Source organism: Xiphias gladius, chromosome 10 (genome assembly GCF_016859285.1).
Source record: "Xiphias gladius isolate SHS-SW01 ecotype Sanya breed wild chromosome 10, ASM1685928v1, whole genome shotgun sequence".
NCBI lineage: Eukaryota > Metazoa > Chordata > Actinopteri > Istiophoriformes > Xiphiidae > Xiphias > Xiphias gladius.
In genome coordinates this window covers 3,733,619-3,742,608 of record NC_053409.1, presented here as the reverse complement: position 1 = coordinate 3,742,608, position 8,990 = coordinate 3,733,619, and the positions used below count along the sequence as shown (strand labels likewise).

The following is an 8,990-nucleotide window of genomic DNA, read 5'->3' as shown; positions in this document are numbered from 1 at the left end:
GGCTTCTTTAGCATTAAAGCACAGTATTTCCCTCAAATAAAAACTTGTACCACCTCCTGTTTGATCCTCAACAGTCTCTACCCCATCAGTCACCTCTTCCAAGTCATGATAGCTACCTTCATCATAAACATGCCAACAGTATTCTTTCTCTGTTTCATCACGGGGGGACCATGTAGCTCAACCAGATGTGCCATTTTTTCTACATCACAGTCCTCATTTATACTGTGTTCATGACTGAAAGAAGCTATACCATCTATCAAATTAGTAATAATTTCCTGTAGGGGTGGTGTTTGCATGTGCTCCCCGTGCCTGTGTGGATTTCCTCCAGGTACTCCAGCTTGTGTCATTGTGAACAGTTGTTTGTCTCTATGTGTTAGTCCTGTGATAGACTGACTAACATTTGAGTGATATTGACCAAGGGTGTACTCAGTTTTGTTGTATACTGTATATACAGCATAAAACAATGTATATCTGTAGCATCAATATGCATCAGCTTTCTGCTGTCTGCCTGCAATGTCTTATCTTTTTTTGGTTTTGATTAAGAGTATACTGTGGAATTTTTTGACAGCAAACATGTCAAATTTTACAAATGCCCAGGGAGCCCAGAGAAAACGTTTTTACTATTCATGCCTTCTTGTGAATTGAGACCACAGAACATTTTGTTACATTTAAGTGAAAAGACAGTATATTCTGTGATTGGCTATAGTATCACAAGCAATAAGGAAGCAGGGACACAGTTTAAAGTATGTGTCTTACCTGCCAAGATAAGCAGCAGATGTTTGTGAACACACTTTATGTTTTTATCTAATTCCACCCCACTCACAGATGCCACCAGTACACACAATAACCTATGGGTGGTAAAATGCAAATCTACTTAAGTGCCTGCTGCTGTTACTGTGCTAATGATGCCACCTGGGGCCGTTGCCAATTCAGCGGCAGAGTGGCAGAATAAAATGAGAGGTGACATCAGTTCATCTTATAAGTATCTTCAAACTTACTAGGTATAGGAATTTCCAAGTGTTTATTATAATTAATAGACCTAAGCACAATTTTCTATTAATATCTTTCAACTTTTTTGAATGATTGTCAATGAAGTTGAAAATAGGCATTATTTCTGACTGAGCAGTTTATCTAAAAAGTCAACCCTAGTGGTGGAATTGAGGTAACTGGGTCATGCCAATAAATTAAAATATCACCCATATATAATGGTATCACATGGGGATCATTCCCAATTTTAAAACCTTGGTTATGAGGATAAGATTGGAAGTAATTGGCTCTTTGGAAGAGCAAATAGGGAAGCCGGGGCAGAGCAGACCCCAGTAGGAACAGCATTCCCTATGCAATTATTTGCATCTGCATTACTCATGAGTACCCCAATTTTGATTAGAGAGTATCATGCTTATAAATAGTTTAGTATACCCCTTTAATAATGAAACACAGAAATTATGTAACTGTAGCTCATATCAAAATTGTCACAGCAGCCACCTCAGTTTAGGTTATTACCCATTCTCATTTTTATCTCATAAATTTCTGTCACTAACATCACCTGTCATTTTGGACCCAGCCACTCCCACCTGCCCTGCAATTAACCATATGTTCCCGCCATCTCCATTGCCTGACTTTCCCCCACACCAGTGCACCTGTTTCCCATTCTGTCATTATCTCCTGACTATATACATCATCGCCTGTCTTATCCTCATCTTAGTCTGTTACTGATTCTTCTACCTGTTCCTTGCTGGTTTCGTCTGCCTGTGCTGATTGACCGATGAAATCCATAGGTGAGCAATACTGCAATTTAGCCTATTGTGTATTTAGATGTTGAAAAAAAGTATGTGATCAGAATTGTCAAGTTGTATGTTGATATTCTGACACTAAACACAAAGGATGAATCCCATCAAGATAGTCTAACAAACCATCTAATCCCTACCTTGTACCATGTTAAAAAGGACAATTTAATATCTGAACTAAAGAATGTTTCAAATGCAGCCGTCACAGCAGATTGGTGGACAAGCCTAATTCAGGACCACTACCTGATAGTGACACTGCATTACGTCAGGCAGGGTAGGATCTTAGGGAAGGTCCTAAAATCAAAAGGAGTATATGAAGCACAGACAGGAGCAGCCGTGGCCAAGGAAATTGACAGCATCCTAGATGAGATCAGTGTTAGAGATGAGGTTGTGGCAGCCACTGTAGACAATGCAATTAAAGTGGATGTGGCTGTGAAGTTGCAGATTGTCGAGATAGGATGCCTTACTCATACTTTGAACCTCACAGCGCTGAAGATTCCCAAATGCAATATTTCCTACTAGGGTCGCAAGAATACGCACAGTGGTATATGTATGAAGTGATCCTACATTGCAAAAAAATTCCTTATGGAGAAGCAGCAACTCCTCAGTAAGAATACATTCAATACTACTTTCATAAGATTTGAATGTACAATTAAAATATGGTGATAAATGAACAGATTATGTTCAATGTAAGCAGGTTCTCATCCTGACTGCAGAGGATGAGAATCAGGATAGGCAGGCTGCTCTATCCTGCACTGGTTTCTTTCTTCACTGGTTTCCTTCTTAAGAAATCTTGAATATTCTGATTTCTTTTCATATTGTAATAGTTGCATGATGCATGTCACCCTATATCTTGCATGATACATTTAATTATCTATGCATGAATGAATTCGGGCATGCAAACCTTAATCAAGCCCACAAAGTTACACAAGACAGATTTACATAGCTAGCATTAGCGTTGGTAACAATAACCTAACAATGACAGGTTTGCTAGAAAGCTGAGAAGATGATAGACCTGTCCAACACCTAATTATGAAAATCAATAAAGACGGAAAACTTCTTAGCTTACTAGAGCTTAATGTTTTTTTAACCACTGGCACAGTATGTGTATCAGGAAGTGTACTCACAGGAGCGACAAGAGGCAGGACAACACCAGTATAAAACACCTGTAGCCTGTGGTAATTCAGAGACTTGATATGACTGATCCCAGCTTACTGCTCTGCTCCAAAATCAAACCAGCGCTGCAGCAAGATCCTATTCTTATTCTTCTCTGGGTTTTTGGCAGGCTAGACACTATTATGGCACATCACTGCCTGTCAGGTTTAAGACTTAATTGCATTTTTAATGAAAGTTAGGTTTACTTGTCAGAGTTCAATCTAACACCCACCTCTGACTTGGCAGATAGCCAATCATAGTTTAGAATAAAACCCCCTGGGGTGGTCAGATTCCAAGGGTGGCCAGTGCCACCCAAGGCCACTCCCTGGACCCACCAATAACAGTGTGATGAAGAAAAGGAGGAGGAGGTTCAGTTAATAATGATAATCATATGTACTAAAATATGAAGCTTCAATCAAACTATTTGGTTATGGTCCATTTAATTTCAAACTACAAACTTAAAGCAAAACAAGACAGCCTTGGAGTAACTGTTTTGTAATAGACTTGCTCATTTCTCTGCCAATTTTATATTTGGTTCAAGCTTATTAAAAGGAGCATTGTAATTTATTTTAACATAAATTAAAAACACTGGTCACACGCTGAGATTGTGTGTAATTGCTGTCTCGCCGTAACCTACAGTTAAGGCACTGACTTAGGCAATATTCTGAGTCAGTCAGGTTGTGCTGCGTAGCCTAAATGTCCTTCAGTTTAGTCATTTCACCTCTGGTTGTCCAGTAAAAGGCAGGGCTCATCAGTAGAGGAAAGGCCCATCTTCCTCCCCCTCAAAGCACAAAATAGCGTGGCCATGAGCTGAACCTCTAATTAAACTTCCCTCTTGACCCCTCCTCCAAGCCCAGTTATTCCTGCCTGACCCATCCCTCACTGTCTTCATCTTTATCAAATCCAGCGCGGATGAAAAGAGAGCATATCACACACGGGGCAAGTCATGTCAGGTAATCATTCTGAAAAATTAAGCGTTCATCTGATTAATTCCTCACAATTACCTGTTATCCTTGGTCACCCCTGGCTTGTTAAACACAACACAACCCTCATATTGACTGGCATATTGATTTATTTGTTTGATTGGAGTGGTTACTGTCATTCTGCCTGCCATCAGCTCCAACAATTCTGTGACCTGACACTGTCAACTAAGATACAGGTTAACTGTCAGAGGTGGAAAGAGACTGGAAATGGCTCAACTGATGCTGTATGAGAGGAGCTTGAGGCCTCAGGCAGGGAGAGGTCGAGGCAAACAGCATGCAGTGCTATGCCTGCATTTACACTACAGGTTTTCAGGCCAAACAGTCACCTTTTTAGTTGACTCGGGGGCAACAGAATCAGGGATGAGTGGTCAGTTTATGAGGACGGTGGGGCCAACTGGAAACTCAGTCAAAGAAAAAGTACACCATTCCCCTTAATGTCCATGATGGAGTGAAAGAGGACTTCAAACATTCCTTTTTGCTCTCATCCTGTTTTCCTGTAACTTTATTGGTCAGAGACTCGATGTGTAGTTTGGGCATTGTTTTTGGCTCGCGATAAAAAGAGTTTGAAAAAGGGGAAATGCAGTTCATGAGACACACACACTTGCACTTCACCACACACACATCCTCAGGGCAACATTGTTAGAGAAAAGGAAGTGAATCAGAGCTACTAGAATAAGCATGTATGTTTTGGGGAAATTGATTTTGTGCATGTCTGTAACAACCAAGTCAAAACAATCCTAAGATCCCCTGTTGATCCACACGTGTCCCTGGAAAAATCAGAGGCACAAGAGTGGAAGGATGTTGGTTTATGGGTGACAAGATGCACTAACACACATGAATGGGTAAATGACGAGTGAGACAGAGTTATGTACTCATGCAGTGCATCTACTCTCACAAAGAACGATTGAAAGACATACAAACGAAATTTGTTCTCAATATAAATATGATTTTGGCCTGATTAAAAAATGCAGCACCTTTTAATTGTCACACCTACATTTAGTTACAGACCATGACCAAACAAAACCCATTTAGGCCTGAGGCTACAAAGGGAATAACACCAGTTTTTGAGTCACAAAACAAACAAGGAGCAACTGTGCCATGTCCAGATTCACCCTGGTTGCACACCAGTCTTTCCAGTCAAAAAGGCCCCACGGGAAGGCCAATCAACAGCTTGGAGATTTGTCCAGGATTTGAAAGCAGTGAATGATGCAGTGCATGTCAGCACCAGCAGCTCCTGATCAGCACACAATCCAGTCACAGGTACCTAGTAAGAGCAAATATTTCAGTCATAAATCTGGCCAATACATTTTTTTTTTTTCAACATTCCAGTACATCCAGATTCACAATACTGGCTTGCATTTACATTTAAAAGGAAGTCCTGGGCTAAGTCCAATGTCTTCCCAAAAGTCCATGAAAATGCTGCATGAAAATTTTGAAGGGTTTGAAGCTCCACGTGGTAGCATACAGTTCCAGTGTGCTGAAGATCTGTTACCATACTCAGATAGCGAACAGGCCTGCGAAACAGACAGTGGCACTGTTATAGTATTTAGCAGCACAAGGCCACAAAGTCAGCCTCTCTAAACTGCTAGAAATCTTCCTAGGCCACATTCCTCAAAAAAGAGAGAATACCAATCACTGAGAAACAAATGATGCCATTTTTGGGCCTAACAGGACTACTGTAGGCAGTGGATTCCTGATTATGGACAAATAGCACAGCCTCTGCAGAGCATGACACATGATCATGGCCTTAGGCAAACTGACAGACTGACCTGGACAGAAGATGGACTTGCCAGTTTTGTTAAAGTTAAACAAGCACTGACTACAGCCCCAGGGACCTGTAGCTTACTTTGCTTGAACACTAGATGCTGGCAGGTTTGCCACATTGTTCAAAAGCTGTGGCTGCAGCATCAGTAGCACGTCTAGCCTCAGTAGGATTAGTAGGTTATCAAAAACTGAACCTGTTCCCTCTTCATGCAGGTTCATCCATCCTGCTAGAGCAGGAGACTTGCCATCTGACACCTGCAAGAATAATGCACTGTCAAATGTCACCATAACCTGATGCACCCTGCTCAACCCTGATACACCTACCTACAGAAACAGAAGGCACCCCACATAACTGCCTGGCTGCAATTTCAGAGGTCTGCTGACCACACCCAGATCTCTCTATAACTCCATTGCCATGCTGATTTTATTTTCTATATTGATAGCTCTAGCAGGAAAGGTCGTCAAGCTGGTGAAAGTCAAGTAGGATATGCTATTGTAACTGACAGAAAAATTGTTGAAGTAGGTTGCCAGGACATCTGTCTGCACAAGCAGCAGAGCTGTTTTGCTCACGAGGGCATGCATACTGGGTGAAGGGAAAAGGGTCACTATTTACACAGACAGCAGATATGCATTTGGTGTAGTGCATGATTTCAGAATATTGTGGAAAAATACAGGGTTTTTAACACCTACAAATTTCGCATGTGTCACTAGTCTGTAATCTCAGGACCACAGGAAATAGCTGTGTGCAAGTATGAGGCACACAACAAAGCACAAAACCCAATCTTACAAGGTTATCTGCAGATGAAGTATCCAAGGCGGTGACACAGGCTCCAATTCAAACTTCAATGTGAATAACTAACATTTCTTCCCAAATGACCCCTTCTGTCTCTCTGGCAGAGCTGGTAGAAGCTCAGAAGAATGTTCCCGCACTGAACCGAAAACAGTGGAAAGACACTGGTTGTACATATGTAAATAATGTTTGGTATGGTCCTACTGGTAATCTCTTTTTGCCTAGATTTGTTTGTTTCTTTATCTTGATAGGTTGACACATGGGAGGGACCATATGTCAAAAGGTGGGATGGTGGTGACAGCTAACAGATACTGGTAAACACATGGCTTCTTGTGTTGACAGCTAGCAGATACTGCCTCTCAAATTGTGCAATTATTCAAAATGCTTGGTGTGTCTCAGGAACAACACTGGCAGAGGCCAGCCATCCCTCCAATGAAGCTCCCTTTGATCATTTGATGATGAACTTTATTGAAATTTCTTCAGGTGATTTTGGTTATTGTTTACATGTTTTCTAAGTGGGTTGAAGTGTGTCAAACAGCAAAAGTGGATGCTGCAACTTTGGCAAACAAAAGTGCAAAGGTGCTGCTGAGAGAAATCCTTCCTAGGTGGGGAATCCCTAAAAAATAGACAAGTGACAATATCCCATATTTTGTAAATAATGTTACTGACAAAATGTCTGATTATCTAGGGATGGACTTGATAACACATTGTGCATCATACTCAGAGTGGAGAAGCAGTAGAAAGAGAAAATGGCACAATAAAAAAACAAACTTGACCAAGGCAAAGGTGTGTGTGTGAGGAAAAAGCCCTGCCTCTTGTATTTATGAGCATGAAGGGCAAGGGAAGCCGAAAAAGAGGCTTATCGTCATTCCAGATCATTATGGGAAGACCCATGAAAAAAGGGATGTCCTCACCACATGAAAGACAACCCCTAGGAAGGGAGGAGTTTGATGATGCTGAACTAATGCATTCACCCAGGTGATTGGGTGGTGACAACTGGGGTGCTTCTGGTGACTAACTCAGCAGTGAAAGTCCTAGAGAGAGCTACCTGGATCCACACCAGTCACTCTATTGTTTTAGCCTTATTAAAAAGAGTCCATGTCCAAATGCTGGTAATTGATAAATGCTGGTAAACAGCACCAAAACTGTCCTGGATTTGTCAGTTGTGGTTTGTAAAAAAAACTTTCAAAGTTGGCTGCTCCTCCCCGGCTAAGTGACACCAGAAGCACATGCTGATTATGCCGCTTACGATCTGGGCAGTGGTTGCTTCGTTTCCCACTCTCACACCATGCATGCTGATAATAGCTGGGTGCAACACACCCACTGTCCAAAGGTTGACACACGGAAATGTCCCAAACACAGCAAAATAAGAAAATATAGGCAGAGGAAAGGGTCTCTGTATAAATACACATAGCTACACACTTCTAGTGGGTCATAAGTGATAATTTAGAGGGATTATTTTTGTAGGGGTCTGCTTTTAAAATAATTTTGAATACATTCTGTGCATATTGTTTCCAAAAGACTTATTGCAATTTTGCTTCTAACATGTTTTTCAATGGTGTGAGTATTTTGCATGAGAATAAGGTCCATATACATTTTCCTTTTTTTAAATAGAGGTGATGTGACAGCACAGCAAGCTTCAAGGACTTCAGTCCCACAGACCTAAACTCCAGAGTTGATATTTTTGCAACGGCACATGAGTACCTCATCCTTAAAGCTGTGGGGCTTTGTGAGGAAGCAGCGGATCCTCTCCCATGGCCAAACCACAGAACGTGGGTTCTCAGTTAATGAAGAGGTGGAAACATGGAACATGGAGGAAGACCACAATCGTAGCCCAAAGACTTATCTGCAATCATGTGAGAGTGTATAGTGCACTGACCCACTCTTTAGTAAGTAAAGAGTTGCTAAATACTGTGCAACTGCACAGAGCAGGTACAGAATGCACCTGGATTAGGGAAAAAGGAAAACGACAAGGAATGAGCAGATGATTAAAAGAAAAATGTGCAGGAGAGGAAACTGAAGATCTACGGAAGAAAAGAAAAACCATGTATGTGAGGCCCTAGAAAAGATTAAGACAGCTTTGCAGAAAAAGGTGCGAGTACAGCAGTAACTAAAATGGTAGATTATAAAGTCTGATTATAAAGTCCAACACATTGAGAACCCGCTACAAGGAGAAGAGAGTTGAGAAACGTGGATAGGGAAATTGAACGAAAAAAGCTATGAGACATGTAATTTGAAACAAAGGATGTAATCAGCCAAGGGTATGTTCCCCATAGTGACAAAACAGTAAGTAAGATGAAAGGAAATGGATTATTAAAATGATGATGTTTGACATTTCATAAACAATCAATAAATCGTTAAGTTTTAGCCCTGGTCTTCTGTTCTGAGATGTCATATCTGCATTTGATTTTTTTAAATCATTTTATTTGATTAAAAAATTATTCCATTTGCTACACCTGTGCTAATATGTGTTTGTTCTGTTGTGGAAATTGTATTAATTTCTATTCGTTC

The 8,990-nt window shown here is 40.9% G+C and overlaps 1 long non-coding RNA gene across 2 annotated transcripts; it reads left to right on the top strand.

Moving 5' to 3' along the window:
- The first annotated feature begins 1,680 nt into the window (after nucleotides 1-1,680).
- Nucleotides 1,681-8,789, top strand: LOC120795658. 2 transcript variants are annotated; one of them, XR_005708265.1, is made up of 3 exons: nucleotides 1,719-1,778; nucleotides 5,903-6,063; nucleotides 8,094-8,789. It is a non-coding gene; the product is annotated as an uncharacterized LOC120795658 (long non-coding RNA). The 2 variants fall into 2 exon arrangements; XR_005708266.1 differs by lacking the exon at nucleotides 5,903-6,063 and having other exon boundaries at nucleotides 1,681-1,778.
- The last annotated feature ends 201 nt before the right edge of the window (nucleotides 8,790-8,990 follow it).